Below are 23,557 nucleotides of genomic sequence, written 5' to 3' on the forward strand. Positions count from 1 at the left end.
TCTTACTTGTCAAATGAGTATAATAGTAGCAAGTGTATTAACTCACAGAATGGGTCAAATAAACTAACAGTAAAAATGTGCAAGAAATTACATATATAAAGTGTCAAACTTTATAAATATGTAAAGAGTGTGGTCAGCAAATCACTACAAGGCCTGGAGTTTTATCCTACGAATGGTCTGTTTTGACTGAAAAGAAGAAATTCCAGTATAAAATTCCTTTTCAAGTGGTCCACATAATCCACAGATCCAGATGATCTGTAGAGAATTCTCGGTTCATTTCCCTCACATAGAAACTGAGATACAAGAATGAGACACAACAGAAAGGTAACTTGGCCAAGCTTGTGCTCAATAGTCAATTTCACTAATCTACATGTACCTGCTTCCCATTCATTCATTCACTTATTCAACAAATAGTTACTGAACACCCACTCTGTGTAGGAACAGTGTTAGGCCCTGGGATACGGAGAATAAAACTCAGTCCTTGTCCTTGAGTTCACCCTGTGGTTGACAAATAGGAGAAGAGGGAGATCCTATCATTTATTGAACACAGTACCTGCCAGGTACTTTCGCTATGGTCTTACACATTTTGCAGGTGACAAAATGAAAATTGGAACTTTTTTCAATTCCTCCTAAAATCACAAAGCTTCTAATTAGAGAGCAGCATATGAGACCATTCTTTTACTCATGCACATTAATTACTTATTGAGCACCTACTCTGTGCCTGGCACAATGCTAGGCCCTGGGGATACAGCAGAAAATAAGACAGACAAAATTCTCTCTTCTCGTGGTATTTACTTAATTGTGAGGGGAGACATAACAAGCAATAGACACAGGTCTGCCTGATCCATAATCTAAGACCCTTCTATATGCTGCCTTCCTCCGGGTCATCACTTTGTGGGAACAAAAAAGAACAAGAGGGAAAACCCATACACACAAACAACAAACCCTAACTGAACATCCCTAGTAAACCAGAAATCTAGAAAGAATAAAGCCAGATAAAAGAGGTTGCTAGACATTAGAATGTCCTCTTCCGAAATTTAAACTGGATATGTTCGCATTTGGGTTGAGAGCCTGTAAGCCCAAAGGCAGGTGGCTCACAGACCACCAACAGCAGCACAAGGACAACCCCTGTCAGGGCACAAACATGAAAACCGGCTCTCCACCAGAAGGCCTGGGTGCCTGGCTCCCAGAGATGGAGAGACAAGACAAAAGCATACGCCTGCCCACCTGGCAGCAGCTCTTCCTGGCCTGGAGTGGAAGTGTCTATACCAGCCAAGGGAAGCTGGCAGCAGCCATGGCCTCAGAGGGAGAGAAGCCGCCGCCAGCCAGCACCAGCACGGGGCTTCCCTACAGTCGGCTCTTGCTGAAACAAAGTGGGGCAAAGGGAAGAGCTATGGATGTCCAGCCTCCGGGCTCAAATCTAAAATCGAGAGCAGCGCTGTGTTAATGGAACGCCGGATCTGCTCCAAAACCTTCGCACCGTCAGGGATGCAATCGGAGCAATTTCCTGATGACTCTTCTCTGCATAATGGATTTGAGTTATAAAGGAATTTATGCCCTCAGGACCAAATTACCCAGATAATTGAAGATACAATGAGGGGGAGGGGGAAGTGAAAGGAGAGAGAAAGGCCTCAATTACAGGGATTTCTCTTTCACTTTAATTTCAACATTTAAATTCACCATGGCATTTAATTTTTAAAGTCACTTTACATCCACAAACTGCCCTGGTTTGGATACTCAAATTCCATCGCTTTCTCGAGTACCGTGAAGCTGCATCAAGGTCTAATTTAATGTAGGCTTGCAAATTGTAGAGCCTAAATGCACCCACACTCCCCCCCGCCCCAGTCCTCCAAAAGGAGACTCCACTTCCCGGTTTCAGCTTTGCAATCACACATAAATCTCTAACACTGCATTAAGGTTCGAAAGGCTGAATACTAAAACAGGGTCCACGAAAGCTTACGGGCTGCCAGGACCACTTTGGGAACTCCAGCCCATCCCCCAGTCATAACTAAGAATTAGATGGCGATTTTAAAGATAGGATGGTTTGAATTCCTCACAGCTGCACACCTACTCTGCTCCTGCTCCTTTTCTCAGCGCTTCTCATACCTGAAGGCACGCGAAAATTACTCGCACGGTTGTAGGCGCAAAACTATGAACACTGTCCTGTATGCGTGCATTAAGGGACTTTCAAAGTTAATGTTGTCACCTCTGGGCTGACCTGACACCCCACGCCCAGAGGAACTCTGTCCCCAAGAACACTGCTTATAGCCTACCTTTGGGATTAGTAACTAAGGCAAGTGCAAAATCTTGCTCCATTCCACACTCAGTGGGAGAAATTCATGAAATATCAGTGTCTAAACCATCCCATAAAATACCCCTTTAATCTTGTGCTCTCTAGCATCCAGGTTCCTTTCCCTGCTCTAGGAGGTGGTAAAAGGGACACAAAGAAGCTACTTTAGGAAATCTCCCATAATTTAGTCGAGATCTATTGAGAGATCTAGGCACCTTCATTATGGATTTGTTATTTACCTGAGCACATTTTATTATATTTAGGACCCTCATTTTTTGTCAATATTTACAGAGCTGGATGGACAAATGAAGAAAAGTCAAAGGCTCTAAAATATGACTGGAGTCTTGAAGCCCCAGAGTCAGGGCTAGAACAGATGGTGGCATACATTAGTAAATTTGGTAAATTATGCACAGAATTCACAAGGCACCCAACACTGGCCAGCTCAAATGAAGTCCCCCATGAAGTACCAAAGGGCTGGGGGATGCAGGTGGACAGAGGGGGGTGAGCAGTCTGAACAGGTGTTAAACCACTTATTCAAGCACTCTTACAATGGCCTAAGAGATTTTCCCAGCATCCTCCTGCTCTCTATGAGTCACTGTGGGAATAGCAGGGAGGTTTGGAGTTGAGTTATAACCATTCAGTGAAGCATTTCCCTCCAGACTGTACAAAGGAAAGGGGTTATGTTAGTAAATTTATTGACTATTTCATTAGATCAATATGGAATATGATTTACAAGGCTCTGCCCAGGCTCTTTAAATATATTTAATCAAACCAATTAATGAAAAAAATTAAGAAGTTGAAGCATATCCTGTAAGGTGCATCATAAATATATTCCCTTACTTGGGCTTTTGATCTCACGCAGGTAATTAACAGCTTTAGTTAAGTTCAGTCATTCCTTCATGCCTCGCTATGGTCATAAAAATCCCCAGGCTATGTGTAACTCTAGGATTTATTATGTTTTTCTTACTGCAAAAGCATCTCTCACATTCCACTTTCGCCCCTCCACCCCACCCATGAGAAAGTTTATGTAGCCATTGCTTTTGCAGCTGTCATGAAGCCTACACTGGCTGGTGAGCTTTGTCTTGCTCAAGAGGCTGGATACGCTCAGCTGCTGGTATCCAATTTGGTAGCCTCTTCACTCTCATCTCACTGTTAGTGGAAGAGATAAAAACATGCTGAAGGCCTGACTTCTAAGGTTCTTTGCTCCCATTGTCTGTGTATTCTCTTTTCATGAATGAAATGGCCTCTCCCTGTTACAGAGAATACAGCTTTTATTATAGGATTTGGTGTGGCCTCCCTCCTTACAACCTCTCAGAATCAACCATTCTAATCAGCTGCTCAACAACCCAACTCCCATTAATCCTCCTTCAAGTCCTTCTTCTATCAGTTCCCCAGATCCCATCTTCCCAGCTGTGGAGCTTTGAGGTGTCTGGGCAAGCCAACACATCATCTGGAGATGGAAAATGAAGTTAGGTGTCCCAGAGTCAGTGCCAGCCTGGCCTCTGAGGCTGAGCTTACAGCTTCATTCTGCTTTACAGGCAGAGGAACCTCTGGAAGGGTAGCAAATGTTTCCCCCAAAGCTCTTCTCTATCTGCATTTCAGGAGAAGCTTGGTAAATACGATCACCCAGGTAACTGCTCCAGGGGCCTTCCACAGCTGAAGGCAAGGTCTGAGAAAATGGCGCAGTTAGCTATAAAATTCAAATTGTGTGTCAACAGGCGACCTTCTTAAATAAGTCACAATTCTTTGTGGAAAAAGAGAGATGAGACTCTCTTGATATGACCGGTTTTCCATGGGCAATCAACTTGTGTTCCCATGCACCAAAAGCTGGGAAGGCTCAAAAAATTCTACTGAGGGGCTGAAATCAGGGAAATAGTTTTCCCAGTTTAAGATCAGTAGCAGCCCATTTTACTTTTACCTCCCTCTATTTACTTTGGTCCAATTCAATAAGTATTTACTGAATATCAACCATCCTAGATGTTGTCAGAAAAGACACAAAAGAAATACAAAACACACAGTGAGCCCAAGGATTTTTACAATCTTTGAAGGAGATAAAAGCAGGCTGCCATAAAATGCTCATGTTTAACACCATCTTCCCCTTGACCAGCTTAACAAATACTTGTTCACACAAACTCTGGGCCATCATTCATTCAACGTTTATTGAGCATTTACTTTACACTACACCAGGCTATAAATGGTGTGTGCATGACAAAAAGATAAGCGAGAAATTACTTATCTCTAGGGGTTTACTGCAGAATAAAGGAGACATAAGATACTTACAAATAATTCCACAGCTCTTCATACTATGACATTTACATGAATAAAACCCAGAAGAGTTTAATTCAAATCCTCACATCATTTTAATACAGTCTAAGCTACCAATTCTATTGTACACTGAAACCCCACCACTTTGTTTAAAATACATAAAGATCCATTTTATTTAAGTAAACAGCTGCTTTAGACAACATAATAAAATGGTATTTTAAAACCTGTAGTAATTCAAATTACTGTTAACAGAATGTTTAGCAAAGGGTACACTTGGATAACTAACTATCCAAGAAATAATATATGATTTCAAGGTTTCTAAGATACCTGAGGGGACTTGAAAACTGTTCCGAGTTGATTAACCATTGCAGTCATGTTACATCACTGCCTTAAACAGCAAATTTTTTCAAGAAACCCTTCCTAGACAAAATTTATGAAGAAACAACCCCTTCAACACTTTAATAAAATTTAGCTCATCCTCTATTTAAATAATCCCTAATACTGACTTGCAGAAATAATAATCACTATTACATCTAAAACTTTTGAGCCCTTGCAAAATGTCTCAGATATTGGGCTAAGTGCTATAAGTGCATTACCTCACTGATCGTCACAACATAACCCTGTTAGATAGGTTGTCTTATTAGTTCTATTTCACAGATGAAAACATTGAAGCCAAAGGTCCCATAGCTAGTGAAGACTGTCTGAATTCAGAGCTCATACTTTTAAATGAATCCAAAAATCAATGGAGTGTGTCATATCTAAGCAGTTCAGGGTTAAAATAGGTAAGTAGGTTGGCACAAGTCCCAAAAATATCCACCAGCACAGAAGGAAAAAAAATGTGATTTTTTTTTTTTCCCTTCCAATTTCCTTTCAACCTCCTGATTTCTAGAGGGACCGTTTTTGCTCTGTGCCTCCTGTTCTTTAGCCTGCCCTCCAATCAAAGATGCTCAAGTGGCCAAATCCACTTAAAATATAGAAAATGTTCCTTACTCTTGCTTCAGGTGCTTGTCGGTATGAGGCGACACTGGGACGCCTCGTGAAGAGGGAGCTCAGAGAATGGTGTATAATTCCCATCACTAAAATTAAATTACTAATTTTTTATCAATTAATTGGATGAGGATTTGTGGGAAAGACAGGCCCTCAGCTCAGCAGAGCTCTACTGGGTACCAGATGAAACAAGAAATCTGCCCGGGTGAGATGGGTAAGAGGGGAAGAGAAGCCACAATAGTAATAAATGTGAGAATCCCCTGGCTTCAGGAAAGGGAGAGCAAACCAGCTCCCAGGAGGAGAGATGCAGTATCACGAAGATTTCTCCAGGGGGGCCTTGATGGAATCAGCCCTCCAGGCCTTGTAAAAAGAGACTCTACTGCTTACCCAGGAGTTGCTTTGCTTAATTCTCTTGCATACTAAGGAAGATCAAATCCCAGAGAAGAGAGGTTTCTAGCCTCCTTTTGAACAAATGGAAAGTATTCTTATTCAGAGCACTCTTTGTAAAAAAAAAAAAAAAAGAAAAAGAAAAAGAAAAAAAAAAAAGAAAGAAAATATAGCCTGTATTTTCTAAATATAAATAAATCACATTCATTATAAAAATATTTAGAACATACTTTTCAAATGCTTTTTTTTTTTTTTAAACATGAAAATTCCACTACCTCAAGATAACAATTGTTAACAATTTAGAGAGCGTCAACCCATGCATCTTTTTGCTGATATGGGGGTAGTGAACAGCTACAAACCACCAGTTATTAGTTTATTAAACAAATATTTACCAAATACCTCCTCTGTGCCAGGGATCATAACTACACATGCTTTTAACCTTTATTATTCAATAATGTGATTTGAACTTATTTTTGATGTCAATAGAGATCTGTATAATCAGTTTGAATCATTTCATGATGTTTCACCATAATTCTAATGATAGGTCTTTAAGGTTTTCCAACTTCTTGCTATCAAAAATAATAATGCAACAAGAAGTCTTTCAATGTTTCTTTGATTATGCCTTCCAGATAAAAGTCACTGGAAATTCAAAACACCTTACATTCATATAATTCTTCACTACTCAAGCTGTCGTCATATTTACAACATGGCAATAAAGCGACCACTTCCGGTAAAACTCACATCAGAATTGGTCTCACTGTTTCAAAGTTACATCACATACTTCTGGCTTTCCCTAATAAATCTGAGCACGCAAGGTTTTGACAAATGAAGAAACTGAATCACGAAATACATGTGTGCGTGAACAGGAGGGAGAGAGAGGGAGACCTAAAGATAATTCTCTGAAACTAGAAACCAGGTATCTCAACAACACCAGAGTGAAGCACAGCATGTGTGTGTCTACTAGACCAAAGACGACTCTAGTAATCCCACAGATCCTTCTAGATAAAGGATCTCTGAGGGTGAAAGTTTTCCTGTCTTAGTGTATTTCCAGTACCTAGCTTGCAGCTTGAAATATAGCAGGTACTCAATAAATAGTTCTGGATTTAATGAACAAACCAGAACAAAGGTCTTCCAGGACCACTGCAAACCACAGTCAACTTCCTGCCCTCATGCCCACTCAGCAATAGGAACTTTAAAATGAAGCAAAGGAATCCGCAGCTGGTAAATTATATAAAGCTCTCATCCTGCAATGAATTTCTCATTCTGAAGGAGCTTTGGATACCAAGTCTCCTCCAAAGCAACGTCAGATCCTTGAACTGAAGGACTTAAGCCAAAGGAGACTGATCAAACAGCAAACAGAGAAGAGAATTCTCTCAATGAGTGCTTTATTTTGCCCTTCCTGAAAATTTCCTCCCAACTTCTATCAGCAAATTCCATTCATCTCCTCCATTTCTGCCCCTCCTCCTCAACCCATAATATTACCTCACCCTCTGCTGCTTTGTCAGAAATCTGTCTCGCATACTAATTTATATATACATACAGTGTATATATAAAGGAGCATTACCAAGTGGGTGGTTCTTGAAAATCAGCCATTCATCATGCATATTGATCACCAAGGTAGTACAGTATGAATCAGAGACCAGCAATCATTAAATCAAAGATTTATACTAGTAAAAGAGCACCAAAGCAATTCATCAATTCCACAGCGCCCTCAGTGATTAATTAGGTTACAATCTGACAGCCTAGAAGCTGGTTCACAATTAAGGCTATTACAGTTAGAGGTGGTTGGTTGGTCTTTTTTCCCTTCCTTCAAGGAAGAAAAAAAGGGGAAGGCATTAGTCTTTTGGGTGTATGGCATTCTGTACTTTTCCTTCATAGCATTTACTACATTTGGTAAATGGAGTTATGAACAGGATTATATGTTTAAATTCTCTCTTTTAGTCTATTAGATCCCCCAAACCTAAGAGCCTCTAGCACATAGTAGGTGCTCGATCAATATATGTTGAACAAATGAATTTTTAACTAGATGCTTCTGATGCTTCAAACCCAGATGTAGCATCACTTACAATGGGACTTCTCATGTTCCCTCTGGGTCTTGTCTTTTAAAAAGTTAAACCGAATCTTTCTAGACTGGAGAAGCACTCTGGAAAATTGTTTGACAGCACTGACTGAAGCCAAAACATGCATTCCTATGATCCAGCAATTCCAATCCTGGGTATGTACCCAGCAGAAATGTGAACAAATGTTCCCAAAAAGACGTGTACAAGAATGTTCATAGAACCACTGTAATTAATAGACTAAACTGGAAACAACCCAACTGTTCAACAGAGAATGGATAAATAAATCAGTCTGGTGATACAATGAAAAACTACACAGCAATGAGTATGAACAAACTACAGCCTCATGCAACAATATGGATAAATCTCACACATACTACGTTGATGTAATGAAACCAGACATAAGGGACTACATGCCACGTGATTCTACTTATATTAAGTTCAAAAATAGGCAAAACTGATCTGTGGCATCACAAGTGAGGATAATGATTGCCTTGGAAGGGTTAGTAAGTGGGAGAGGGCATGAAGGAGGCCTCTGGGTGCTGGTTACACAAGTAAATTCACTTTGTGAAAACTCACAACCCTTTTTCTGTTGTTTCATTTTGGGATAATAAATAGAGCTATATGATTTACTGCCCTTTCCTATAATAGGTGACAGTTCAACCAAAACTTTTTTTCTTTAAATTTAGTTAACTTCTTCTCTGTGTTGATGGAAGAGTGATAAACATCTCCATGCATACTCCCAGATCCAAATTTCAGAAAGTATCTCTTGGTGGGGATTCCAAAGGAGGAGGGACAGTTTCAAATATGAGATTAAACTACAAGTCCTTTAGGGTCCCTTCCAATCCTAAAGTTCTACGAATAAGCAACCTTTTGAAAATTGATGGAGAACTCAATGCCCATGGATTTCTCATGCTAACCTTGGCCATTCTCCAAAGAGTGAAATGAGACAATCAGAGAAAACTGTCTTTCTGACTCAAGTTCAGGAGTCTGCATCACCTTTTATAATTTCCTCCTGCAACACCTGAAAAGTAAGGGCCTCCTGTAAGTTGAGAGGGTTTAGAGGAAATGGGTATGGCCAAGAAATGCTGTGGGTTTTGGAAATTAAGAGATTTCTGATAATCCCTAGCATCAGACCAGAAAACTAAGCCCTGAATTTATAATAAAGCCCTCCATTTTTTCAAGGTTTCCTATATACCAGGCACTCAGTTTATGTACCTTTTATATATTCTTTCATTTAATATTCGAAAACTCTTTGAGACAGGTACAGACTCCCTTCAACTGTAGAGAGTGAGTCATGTTGACTGTCTGAACCTCAGATTCAAATCTATACAACTGGGAATAAAATATGATGCCCATATAGGAGTGGTTATAAGAATAAGCTGCAGAAAAAGACCAGCAGGGTATATAACCAAGCTAAGCAACTTGCTAGGTATGTAACCTTAACATTTAACTGCTTTCTGCTTCAGGTTTCTCATCTGGAAAAAGAGATTACTGATAGTATCTACCTCACAGGATTATTATGAGAAGTAAATGACATTTAGAACCATGCATAGCACAGATTAAGTCCTCAATGACAGGTATTTATTACCATTTTAAAATATTTATTTATTTATATATATGTGTATACTTTTCATAAGTGCTATATAATGAGCAAATATTACATATTCAATTAGTCTAATTTTTTGTAAAACAAAATTATCAGTAATAATTCTCTACTAGTTTAGGATCTATTGGGGATGTTTTTTTCTAGATCCCTAAAACACAGAAGAAATAGTTATTAATCAGACTCCAAATTTTTTAAAGTCAAGATCACATCAATCTTGCTCACTGTTGTATCTCTGAGGCCAACCACAATGCTGGCACATACTAAGCACTTAAAAAATATTTGATAAATTTTTTACTAAATACTTCCCCAGTATACCTACCTCATCTCCCCCCTTTGTACTCATTTAGAAGAGAGCTGGTTATTTTCAGAAATTTTCTGTTAACCGTAATAACCACAGATATGCTCTAATTTTTTTAAAAAAAGAACAATTTTACAAGATAAATATGTCTTTTCAAGATTTTACTATGTATTCTCAGTATATCAAAATCTGACTTATCCTTACTTTTTTAAAATTTGCCCATCTTCAAGTTAGTTACAATAAGAGACTTTCATCCTTAGAACATAAACCTCAAATTCATTCATTTGTTCATTCATTCATTCGCCAAGTGTTTATTAAGCACCTTGTATCTGTGTTTGGTGATCTCCATTGCAAATTACAGAAACCTCAGTCACCAGCTTTAATAATAAGAGAATTTATTTTATTAACAGGATTTATTTTTTTAACAGGAAGTCCACACATAGTTGTGAAGGCTTCTTGTTTGGTTTGATTCAGCAGTTCATTATGTCAAAGAACCAGATACTGTCATCTCTCTACCCTGTCAGCCTTCGTATTGGCTTCATTCAAACTGGTAGCCTGACTACAATTGTTGTAGGGTGTGGCCAACCCTATTGGTTATCTATCCAACAGTCCTACTCTCCCACTTCTTCCTTTCCAATAGAAGCCATTTTGTTCAGGTATCAGATAGCATATTTCATTATGTATTCCTAAATGTGGATGTTAATTATCTAAGCCAATTATGATCATTCCTTTCATCTTCCCACAATTATCTGAAGAATGTACATGTAACAATCCTTGGCAATGTGAGGGGAAGTCAGCTTTGGTGCTTCTAGAAATGTTTTCCACACTCTTATAAAGAAACACAAGTCAGGAACTTGCCACCTTTCCTGCCTCTGGACACTCTTGCCTCTTTGTGTGAGATGATTCCTGGAGCTGCTAGAACCATCTTGTCACTGCAAAGAACTAAACACACAGAACCACAAACACACAGCAGAGAAAGAAGTAACTTTGCACCCCTGAAATTAACCAACCCTGGAACTGTCTTACCTCTGAAATTCTTATGTGAGCAATTATAAAATAAACATGTGTTCTATAAGCTGATTTTAGTTGGGTCTTTGAGACAGTTATAAAACACTGTGAGATATGTACAGTTATCACTACACAAACACAGCTACTTCCAGAGGAAAGAGAAAGATAATCTGTTTCTGAGAATTTCTCTTAAAATAGAAGAAAATTGACGCCTAACCTCTCTCCTTCCTCCCCCAACATCCTCTGAATTCTCATTGGCCAGTATCAGGTCATATGCCCACTGTTGAACCAATCACAGGCTAGAGAAATTGGACCGATAAACTCAATCAGGCCCACCCCTGGGATCTGAAATTGGGGTCAGCTGTGTCTGAAGTAACTGGCCACATTGGGGAGAGGTGACTGCCTGAATAAAATTGAGTTCTGTCAGGAAGAAGGGGTTGGATATTAGATATTGATCTGCTGTATCATGCTTATTATCATATGTACAATGTGTACTGGACTTAGGACTCCCCAGTAATAGGAAATGTTTAGCACAGCTCTACTTCAATAATCAAATCAGAGTCTATATCCTTCTTGATGGCCCTATTTTTGGAATCTCAAAATCTCTTAAATCTAAGCCAAGTCATCAGATCTCTAACAACTCTGCTAGGGCTCAGGTCCAAATGCAGAATTTGCTAATAGAGATTTTATCTAAAGTAAGGTTGAAGTAGGTTTCTCCCTACCTCCCAACAGTTCTGCAGAGCTGTAGACACCATTTTTAAGCATACTGGTATATTCAGGAGTACTAACTTGCTTCCAGGCACTTTTCTAATACTCTAATTTCCAATCAAACTTTTCTGAACCTAAGTCCTCAGACTTCTTGGAGCCTAGAAAACCATTCCCCTAATTGGAAAGAGCTTCTCTCCTTCAGGGCAGTATGGTGTAGTGGTTAACAATGGATTCAGATCCCTCTACTACCACTAACTAGGTGGTCCTTGGGCAAGTTGCTTAACCTCTCAATGCCTTAATTTTCTCAACCATAAAATGTGAGTGATAATCATAGTTCCTAACTTATAGGATTGTAGAAAGCATTAAGTTAGTCAGTGCATGGAAATGCTAAGCACAGTATCTGGAAAATAAAATGTTATCTTAATAAGTATTAGCTGTTCCTTGTGTTTCTCTCTCCATCTCCATCTTTCTTCCCTCTCTTACTGCATGCATCAACACAGAGTTGTATAATCACAATTAGAGTTAATTGATTAGCCTTTCTGGTTGGGCGTTGTCAGTCAATCAAACAGCTTGAATTTTTTTCCCATTTGGTTAGACAAATTCACCATTTGGTATAATAGTTAACTTGGCCAAGGAAATGAAAAAAAAACTATTTATACAGTAATTTTCTTTATTCTGAGCTTTTTCAGAGGTCATAGGACTGAGCCTTTCTGGAGCAGGCCTCTGGAGTCGAGGCTGGCTTCATCCTCTTTGGGCTGCATTCCTGGCTTTGAGCCAGTTCCTCTCTACAGCCTCAGAAAGCCTAAGCTCTGAGAGTGCCTTGGGGACTCAACTTCATTGACTCGCAAAATCAAAATATACAGATGCCCCTTTTAAACCATGATCTATAACTGGGAGAATATTGCCTCTCCACTGCATTAAGGCCTGCCCTATTACCTTATGGAATTACCCACAGTGGCAGAAATCCATTCACCTGATCCACTGACACCCTGGGGGCAGCTCAGATAGCATAAAGCCAATTGATAGATGTACATTTGATATATATTTTATGCCCAGAATTTATGTCTTCTGCATGTTTCATTTGCTATTCTGACTCACTTTATGCCACAGGAGAGCTGGAGAAATTTTGAGAGGGACCAAGAAAGAAATGGCATGGAAGAAGGGTGGAAATCAAAACAGCAATTTTTCTTTTTGATCTAGGACCTTACACCTGGGCATCCTGATAGCTCTAAAGCAAAGTATTCCCTCCCTTCCTCCTCCCAGGAAGGGATTATGAGAAGGAAAGGAGCTAAAGCTGGTAGAAGAGGAGAATCCTGCAAACTAGCAGCTGAGCCAGACCCCCACTACAAAGCGTGTGTGGTGGGGAAAGCGGGTGGCAGTGATAAAGATATAAGCAGTAATAGAACTAAAGTTATGCATTTTAATCTACACTGTTATCAAAACTCCACCATGTAGTTCAGCTCACTTCACTCTCAAGATAGTCAAGACTGGTATTTTCAGCTCCATGTTACTGATGTTCCAGAGAGGAGAATGGCTTAATGGCAAAGCTAGGATTCAAATCCAGCCTTCTATCTCTCTAGTGTGTGTACAAATGGTGATGTGTAAAATTTTAGAAGGCTTCTCCATAAGCTCCTGTATATCAGGAGAGAATTCATCATGTACATTATTCAAAGCCCTACCATGTATTCTGTATTTTCCAAACATTTAATTTTAAAAAAGAATTTATACCAATTTATAATAACAGCTGAGAGAGAGAGAGGGAGGGAGGGGGAGAGGGGGAGAGGGGGAGAGGGGGAGAGGGGGAGAGGGGGAGAGGGGGAGAGGGGGAGAGGGGGAGAGGGGGAGAGGGGGAGGGGGGGAGAGGGGGAGGGGGGGAGGGGGGGAGGGGGGGAGGGGGGAGGGGGGGAGGGGGGGAGGGGGGGAGGGGGGGAGGGGGGGAGGGGGAGAGGGGGAGAGGGGGAGAGGGGGAGAGGGGGAGAGGGGGAGAGGGGGAGAGGGGGAGAGGGGGAGAGGGGGAGAGGGGGAGAGGGGGAGAGGGGGAGAGGGGGAGAGAGATTCAATCCTCACAGTAACCCTGTGAAAGTAAGGCAAGGGAGTTTGACTCCAGGAACTGTGCTCTTGAGCACTCTGCCATACTGTTTCTCTACTATCTCATACATGGAGAAACCGAAGTCTACATCTAAAAAATAAAGTTGGCAATAGGATCAGGTCTCCTATTGGCTCAATACCTCACCTATTAAGGATGGGGCCCAGGGAAAGACAAAAATCAACTGGCCCAGTCCCCTTGATTAATTTCTTCTGCTCCATTGGCCTTGATTACCCAGGGTGGCAACTGTTCATTTCACTTCACCAAGTAATTATTGACCACAAAGCTCTACGCCGGCCCGGTCCCTGCTAATTCAGTGTAAACAAGACAGACATGGCCCTCATCCTCAGAGCTTACAGCCTGAAGATTAAAGCAGATGCTAAACCAGTATCAATGAAGAGTCAAAGCAATGAAGCAGCCAGCCTCTTTCATAGATTCTCCATTGGAAAAGACTGAAGAGGTCACGTAGTCTGGCCCATTCCATGCAGAAATCTCCTCTACAGATGGTCATACAGCCTCTGCTAGAATCCTCAAGTCCAGAAATCTCCCTCTTCCAACAGCACCGCATTCTAATTTAATCATAAAGCTTTTCCATATACTGAGTCTATCTTCTGCCCTGTAATATCTGCCATTGTTCCAAATATGTCTTCTGCAGCCCACAGAACAGGATCTAACCCTTTTCAACACAGCAGCCCTTCAACATGTTTGAGGACAATTATCAAGTGGCCTGCAAGTTTTCTCTTTTTGAGACTAAACTGCTCCTCTTCTCTTCAAACATGACTCTTGGCCCGGTGCTTCCCAAATTCTTCCTGACTAGGTAGCATGCTGGGTGCTCTCAAGTTTGCCAGTGACTAAGGTTAGAAAACTGGATTGAATACTTTTAATGTAACCTGACCAATAGGGTGAAGTAAAACTATGATCTACCTTGGACAGGATCCTGTCCTCCTATTAATTCCTGCATTCACTGTTTTAATACTGATCACACAAATTGTCACATGTTGTACTCAGATAAAGACCCACATTTTCAGAGGGAAAGTTATCAAAATCAGATCTCCCCCAAACCTATACTTGGGCAACTGATTTTTTTTTTTTTTTTTAAATCTACATGCAGGGCTTTACATTTGCCCCTGTTAAACTGAATTTACTTTCTTGGTGAAACTCAGATGACAGTGGCATCTTTGTTGAATTACCCTGTCTTACCTTCATAAAAATGACTTTCCTAAGAAATCTATCAGGACTAAGCACTTGATGAGTTGAGCAGTCTTGCTAAAGACTTCAGAGTTATGGAGAAGGATTCCATGATACATGAAAAACCTCTTATCTGAAGCTCCTTACTCCCTTCACCACCAGCTCTAGGGCCTGTGTCTCACAGTTCCCAGCCTTTCTAACTCCTGTCTACCTGCCCCTTCTCCACCATCCCAAATTCCTCTCTCCTCTATTATGAAAACAATTCAGTTCACCTCCAGCTCCAACCAATGAATTTGTTATCTCAACATACACAGAAAATTAAATTTAAAATTTCCTTTTATGTAACAGGCCTACTCTCCTTAGAAGCAAATGCATGCAGATAGATGGTAATCATTATTCAGAAAATACTTATGGAGGGCTTCCCTGGTGGTGCAGTGGTTAAGAATCCGCCTGCCAATGCAGGGGACACGGGTTCGAGCCCTGGTCTGCGAAGATCCCACATGCCACAGAGCAACTAAGCCCATGCACCACAACTACTGAAGTCCAAACTCCTAGAGCCTATGCTCCGCAACAAGAGCAGCCACTGCAATGAGAAGCCCGCGCGCTGCAACGAAGAGTAGCCCTTGCTTGCCACAATTAGAGAAAGCCCCAGAGCAGCAGCGAACACCCAACACAGCCAAAAATAAATTAAATAAATAAATAAAAGAAAATACTTATTGAACTCATATTATGGGCCAGGCACCAAGCTCCTTGAAGGATGCAGTGATGTGTAATATCAGACATGATCCCTGACTTCATGGCACTTATCTAGCAGAGATGAAGATGGCCATCAACTACACACACAGTCAGTGTAAATTATAGGCCTAACAAAGCACTGGGAAGAAAAGACAATTCCATGTAATTGGAGGATATGGTGTAGTCAGCGGGTCAGGAAGGGGTTCTCTTAAGAAGTGGTAAATAAGCTGAGAAGCAAGGAGGAGGGGTTAACAAGCATATTCATTGTTGCTTTACTATGTTGAAAAATGGAAACGACATCAATGTCTATATAAAGGAACAATTTGGGGCATTAATTTGTGGCATATCCACATAATAGACTATTAGAAACCATTAAGAATTCAATTTTTGATAACTAAAAGAAAAAACATGCAAACCAACCTAAGTTTTAAAATATTAATGTAAAAAACCCTAAATAAAATTGTAACAATGAGAATCCAGCAGTACATTATGCAAATTGATTCATTCCAGGAATTCAAAAGTATTTCAATCTTAGAAAATCCATTAATGAAATTCATCATATAAATAGGTCAAAGGAGAAAATATGATTACCAAGAAAACTGTCAAAAGCATTTAATAAAATTCAACTTCATCTCTTGCTTTAAAAAAACTTACTTTTTGAAAAGGGACATACATATCCCTCAAAATTAAGAATTATGCTAACTGTCGAAACACTAGAAGCATCCTCACTAAAGTCAGCAATATGACATGAGGGTGTTCTTTTACATTTGTTACTTAATACTGTTCTAACTAAAACTGCCAGCTAGTGCATGTAAAAATCAACAAAATAAGTGATACAATGAATGCACAGTTATCACTATTTGCATATAATATGATTATACACTTGGAAAACACAAAAGAACAAAAAAACAAAAAAGCACTAGTAAAATGGCCATTTATAAAAGAAACACACAAAAATCAATACTGTTCTTATAAACTAACAGTAACTACTTACAGATTATAGAAGGAAAAAGTCCCATTCACACAAGTAAAAAAAAAAAAAAAAATTAAGCTTAAAACTTGAAATAAATATAGCAAAAGTTTAGTGTAACATGTATAAAAAAATAAAATTACTGAGAGGTGCAAACAGACAAATGAGACATACTTGCTCCTGGATAAGAAGATTCAGTATTATAAAAATATCCATTTTCCCCAATAAATCTAAAATTAATTAATGCAATCCCAATAAAATTTGACAAATAATTATAAAAGTCACTTTGGGGAGACTATTCACAAACAAGTGAAAACAGCCCAGAAAAATCTGGGAAAAAAATTAATGAGGAATGATTTGCCTTATCCTATATATTATAAAACTACAGTAACTTGCAATTGTTTTTTCCTAAAATAAAAAAAATAGAGGAAGGAAATAAATAGCAAAATCTAATGCTTTAGAAAAGAGAAAAAGGCAAAACCAATAAACAAATCCACAAGCTGGTCTTTCAAGAAATCAACAAAATAGACAAAACCACTAGCTCACCTAAACAAAAAAAAAAAAAAAAAAAAGGAGGGGGGGAGAAAACACAAATATCCAAAATAAGAAATGGTAAAGGTAAACAGAAAACTGAAACACATGATTAGAAAATCATTGTATAATTCTGTGCAATAAATTTGAAAACCTAAATAAATGAATAATTTTAACAAAATACAACTCACCAAACTGATTCCAGTAGACAAAGTTTGAACACACCAATTTCCTAGGAGAGAAAAAGGAAGTTATCAAAGACTTACCACAAAACAAAACAAACAAAGCAGCAGGCCTAAATGATTTCGTACAGAAACTGTACCTTCAAAGAAGATATAATCCCAATGCTACTTAACCTGTTCCAGAGAATAGAAAAAGAAGAAACCTTCCCAATTCTCTTTATAAGGCAAGTGTAACATTGATACCTAAACCTGGTAAAGATTGCACCAAAAAACTACAGACCAATCTCACTTGTAAACATAGAAGCAAAAACAAACTAAATATTAGCAAACACAACCAAATAGCCAATTAGAATAATGTTCCAGCCATGCAAGGAGAGTTCAACCTGAGGAGACTTATTAATTCACCATGCTAATAAATCAAAGGGGCAAGTCATACGAACCAGGTACACTGAGAAGGCATCTGACAAAATTCAAATTTTTGTTAAATTTACAATACTGTGAATTAAAAAAAAAAAATTTAGTAGAGGAACAAATGGAAACACTGGCATTCCTGGTTGCTTGAGGACAAAGCACACTCACTCAAGGCAAAGAGACAAAAGTAGCTGTGGCAGTCAATGCACTGTATGTAGGTGACTCCCAGGTGGGCTTAGGGGATCGAGAACAGACTGTGATAGTAAAGTATCACCCCCACAGACGACTGCTACATTGCAAAATGCAAAGGAAAAGGAAAAACAGACCTTTACAATGGAGAAATCTAGCTAGGTATTTTTACGTGCATGATCTAATTTAATCCTCCTCACCGCCACCCAAGAAATAGGTAGAATCATCTCTATTTCATAGACAAAAGTTTGAGGACCAGAGATGCTTAGTAGTGTACTCTGGTACTAGGTTGGGTTTCTAAAACTGTCTTAGTTTTATATCTAGTCCACTCTATTCCCTGTACCCTCTAATTTTCTCATCAGGGATCTTCACTGGCCAAACCCAAATACGCCAGAGGGCCGGGAAATGAGTGGTGGTTGTGATTCATATCTGTCAGCCTCCTAGGCACAGATCAGGGTGAAAGGTATACATCTGGAGGGATTAAATGCAAGATAACAGGCATATCTCACTTCTCAACATTAAGACAAGAATAATAAGTTGTTCAAGGATTGAATAAGACATTGCATGCAAACATCTCAGCACCTTTTTGGCACTGACAGAACTCTCAACATATATTAGCCATGTCATTAGCTTGTATTGGTTAAATACTCTGAATCATATAAACTTCATTTTTCAGTCAAAAGTCTGGCTCTCATACTTAAACTTTAAGAACAAAAAGCAGCACAGAAAAGACACAGCCGGCTCCATTCACCAGTTTTCTCTGGAAAACTGGATAAATATTAAAGACAAACTAACGTCTGGGCAAAGGAGGATGCCGATAAGATGAGCAACACTGATTTCGCCACGAAACAACAATTTAAATCCATTTTTATAAGTACTGCCAATGAAGAACATTCTTACTAAGGGAACATCTTTTTGAGCTGTGTCCTCATTCTGAGAATATACTCTTTGAACCATCTTGTAGATTATAATTTTGGTCATAAAAGACCACCTAAACATGTCAGGAATAATTTCGAATCTGTGACCCTTAAGGCTGAAAAAATAGATGAATATAATTAAGCTACTTCCAAATTTTTTTTAAAAAAATGCTCTATTCTCTCCTGACTTGAGAACATATGGTGTCAGATTACATGGTTGGCACCTGGCTGACTGCTGGGTCCATGTGTCGCATTCTTACACAAACAGGCAGAAGTGGCACAAAGCCTGCCCAGAGGAGTCTCAGCCAAATCCAAAAGAGGTAGCTAGAGCCACAGGCTCGGCCAGAAACTACTATTAACAGCCTAGAGAGCTCTCAGCACCACCTCTGAGCTCAGTTTCCCCTCCTAACCCACAACCTCCTCCATAAGCATCTTGAGAAGGCCCCATGAAGGTTGGTTTCTTCCCTGACACACATCGGTCAACACTCCCGGTTCTATTTATTAGGGAGAAATCAAAATGGCCTCAACTGATCTTTGGGGTTGGCTCTCTTAAGGCATTTTGGCAAATTAATCCAACCAAACGCTTTCCAACCCAATTAAAGTTGTGTTTGTCATCCTCCCCACCCCAGCTCCCAAATCCTGGTATGTTTATACCTAGTACAGGACATTCACCTCCAACATAGCGCAAAGACGCAAACTGGAGAGTCAGCAGCATCCCGGCGTCCCTTTTCTGTTCTCTTCTTGAAAGGGCACCAGCTTGAGCTGGTTTTGCCTCCTTAAATAGGTTGTTGATTAACCGAAAGAGCACCAGCTTGAACTGGTTTTGCCTCCTTAAGTAGGTTGTTGATTGGTTGAAACAGCACCAGCTTAAACTGGTTTTGCCTCCTTAATTAGGTTGTTGATTGGTTGCAACAGCACCAGCTTAAACTGGTTTTGCCTCCTTAAATAGGTTGTTGATTAATTGAAACAGCACCAGATTTAACTGGTTTTGCCTCCTTAAATAGGTTGTTGATTAATCAGATCTTGAGTTACTTTACAGACAGCACTATGCATGTGCAAGACAGGAACCCACAGCTCCAGGATGACCCTAGAACCAAGAATCTTAAGTCTATGGAACTCAAAGAATAGAAATGTTGCCACCAGAGCCCTTTACCAAGCAAGCAGTCCTTCAATAAGGAAAATCTGGCTTCCAGCAGTATGAGTAGCTTATATGGACTAATTCAAGACTAGCCAATTAGCTAGTCCCCTAACCCTTTAAATTTCATCTCAACCCTGGATCGGGGAGACAAATTTGAGAGCCTTGCCTCATGTCTCCTTGCCTGTCGACTTCACAGTAAAGTGAAGACTTCACAGCTCTTTCTTTTCTCAAAAGCCACTGCCATATGATTGGCTTCTATGCTCATAGGGCAGCGAGCCCTTACTCGGTAACACTCACCCCTGTCTTATTGGAGGCCCCATCTCTATCTCTGAAAATCAACTCAAAATGCACCATGAAGCTGAATATGCCCCTCCACAGCCCAGTCCCCGAAATTTCCAGTTGCAATACTGAATGTCTCCAAATTATATTATTCCTTCCTTCTTGTGATTATGCTATCCCTCTTTTTTGAACTTCATTTTTTTAAATGTGCCTACCCATTTCAAGTTGAATCATGAGTCAAGTGTATTTAGCCCATGTGTGTTGAGGAAATTAAGAAACCCCAAGGAACTGGGTGGAGATTGTACAGTTAGAATGAGAAGCAGACTAGGGTAAGAGACCAAGAGTGGCAGATGTGTAGCTGTTTTGGCTCACCTGGGGTATCCCTTCACAATAAGCTGGGATGTGCAAGACATTAGTGACAAGGAGGACAGGTCACTAAAGGGATTAAAAAATGGGTCTTTTTCAATCAACTAGAAGGATCCATAAGACCAAAAGAGAAAAGACCAGCTACATCCACTAGTAAGAAATGTACCCTTCCTACCTCCTTTCAATATATACTATCTGGCCAGAAGAAGACTGTGTATGGAGGACTGTTCTCTTCTTTCCAGGCCCATCTTGGAGGTTATGGTAGACATCCGCCGTTTCTGCCCACGCAGAGTCTGTTTCCTGTTTCTTCCGTTAATAACACTCCCGTTTCCTTAATGAAAGACTTCTTCCTTACCCTAAACGATTGTGATGAGGTGCCAGTCCTAATACCTGGCCCCCACCCCCATTAACACTGGCCACAGGGATAGACATTTGACCCAAGTAGGTGAGACGGTTTTTCATTTTTTGGGCATAAGTGAATTAATCCCAAGAAGTGGGCATGTAACCCAAGCCAGGTCAATGAAAACATTCTCTGATATTTACACAAACGTGGAGTCTAGGGGAGAAAGCATTCCTTTTTCTCTGGAGTCACCAAGCTGGGACTATGTAAAATTGGAGCTACCTGTGTCACGTCCTCCACTATGTGGAGGAAGCCACTGCACAGTCTGTAATGAGGAGCTCACACAGACAGACTGCATACGGAGGAGAGAGAGAGAGGGATGGAGCAGAGGGGAAATGAGTTGGATAAGAGATAAAGAAAGATGGGAGAGAGGTTGTGGGGGAATGGTAAGGGAAGAGAGATGGAAGAATAAAGATGGGGGAGAGAGAGATAGAAGCAAGACAGAAAATTGGAGACAGAAAGATGGGGCAAAAGATGGGGCAGAAGTGAGTAGAAATGGGGTGAGAGAAAGATGAAGAGAGAAAATGGAGAGAGATGGGAGAGGAAAATCGGGGGGAGAGAGATGAGATATAGAGTGATGAGGGGAGAGAGAAAGATGGGGAGAGAGGTGGAGGAGAGAGAAAAGTGAAGGAGACAGGGAAGTAAAAATGGGCATGAGAGAGAAAGATACAGGGAGATCCAGGTGGGAAGAGAGATGGTAAGGGGTGAGGGAGAAACAAGAGACAAAGGAGAGAAGACAGAAACCCGATGGCTTTTCTGAGGTCCTGCTTCCAGGCCACCCTTGAGGCCACTGGCAACCTTGTGTACCCTAGTTTATAACCAGATTTGAGTTGGTCGTATCACTTGCAACCAAGAGTGGTAACCACTCTAATACCCTTAATCAAATCCAAACCTATTGCAGGCTTAGCTTTCAACGGCTTTGTTCTAGAACCCAAAGATGAACTGGAGGTTTCACCGTTCGCCTCAAAGCATAATCATTCTTAGAATCTACCCGTACTTCAAATAAGTGGAGAAAATATAATTTCCTTTCCTCTGCCTGCAAAAAGCACATAAAGATCTTCATTTCTTCCTACTTCCCAATTGGTATCTGGCTATCAGAAACCAATCCTCTGCCAAAAATACAAAAGAAACTACTTGGATGTTAAAAGCAGCATTTAGGAGAAAATAATGTTGTACATCATACCAAAATTTAATATGGCTTTATGCAAAATAGTAATGTGTCTGGTAATGCAAAGATTCTTCTAAAGTAGGTTAATAACAATCCAATATTATCCTCCTTTAAAGAAAAAAAAGGCCTAAAGTAGCTGAATCTTGTACCCATTGATGGAGCTGATTTACATAGATAGCATTTAACATTCCATCATCATTATCCTATCAGTCTCCTGTCTAACATGCAAGCCTGAAGACTTTCAGTGTGCTTAGAGGTTAAAAAAAAAAAACAAAAAAAAAAACCCTATACCCACCAGCCAAAATGGCGGTAAATGAAAAAAAAAATAAAAAAGAAAGAAAGAAAAGAGAAAAGAGGAAAAAAATTTGTAGGCAGACAGATGAATATCAACTGGGAAGAGAAAGACTGTCTCCCCCCTCCCTTCTGTACCAATATAGTAACCTAAAAGACTGAATAAAAGAAAACTAAATATTTAAGAATAAAATGTGATTATCAAATGGGGATAAGGGGAAAAAGGGAAGCATTATGATAATAGTTGAGTCTGCCTCTGCTAGAGGAAGCAGCTTTGAGTGTGCCCGCCTTGACTTAAATGGAAAGCAAATGTAAATGAATCACAGTTCTTTGAGTCCTTTAGACTCAACCGTGAGAATATTTTCAGATTTTTTTCTTTTAAAATGTTAAGTGAATTTAATTCTGATGAGAAGAACCAGAGACAGTGCCCTGGGGAGACTTGCATGTCTGTCTGTGCTCAGTGTGGAGAGGGGAAGCAGAGGGTCACATGTGCATACATCCTCCTCATGAGAGCTCCTTCTTGGCCATGTACTTGGCTGTGACTTTGCAAATCCTATGGCCTCTTTAGTGCCTCTGTCAGCATATCAGGAAGGCCAGAAGAATCAGAGGCAGAATGGAGTCTGGGGGTTGTAAAGCCATTGACTTCCATCACCCTAACCACTAGTTCTAGTAGTTCTGAACTATATCTAGACAAGCCTAAAAGAGCCTTAGTGGGCTTCCCTGGTGGCGCAGTGGTGGAGAGTCCGCCTGCTGATTCAGGGGACACAGGTTCAGGCCCCGGTCCGGGAAGATCCCACATGCCACGGAGCGACTGGGCCCGTGAGCCATGGCCTCTGAGCCTACGCGTCCAGAGCCTATGCTCTGCAACGAGAGAGGCCACAACAGTGAGAGGCCCGCGTACAACAACAAGAACAACAACAACAAAAGAGCCTTAGTTATGTCAGATGTGTGTAGCCAGGGTGGGTGTGGGGAGGTACCCTTTAAATCAGCTGAAAGAGAGGTATATGGAGGCAGAGGAAAAAGGGAAGGAGAAACAATGGAACATGAGAAGAAACAGCAGGCATGTAAGAGAGGGGAGAAAAGAAGGCAGTGATGAA

At 40.2% G+C, this 23,557-nt stretch overlaps 1 long non-coding RNA gene across 1 annotated transcript in view; it reads right to left on the bottom strand.

The window, feature by feature from the left end:
* LOC136794064 (uncharacterized) overlaps positions 1-23,557 on the bottom strand; it is a 374,692-nt gene that overhangs the window by 39,900 nt on the left and 311,235 nt on the right. Inside the window, exon 5 of the long non-coding RNA XR_010840289.1 lies at positions 17,311-17,351. This is a non-coding gene — a long non-coding RNA (uncharacterized lncRNA). The remainder of the gene's footprint in view (positions 1-17,310; positions 17,352-23,557) is intronic.

Source organism: Kogia breviceps, chromosome 4 (genome assembly GCF_026419965.1).
Source record: "Kogia breviceps isolate mKogBre1 chromosome 4, mKogBre1 haplotype 1, whole genome shotgun sequence".
Taxonomy (NCBI): Eukaryota; Metazoa; Chordata; class Mammalia; order Artiodactyla; family Physeteridae; genus Kogia; species Kogia breviceps.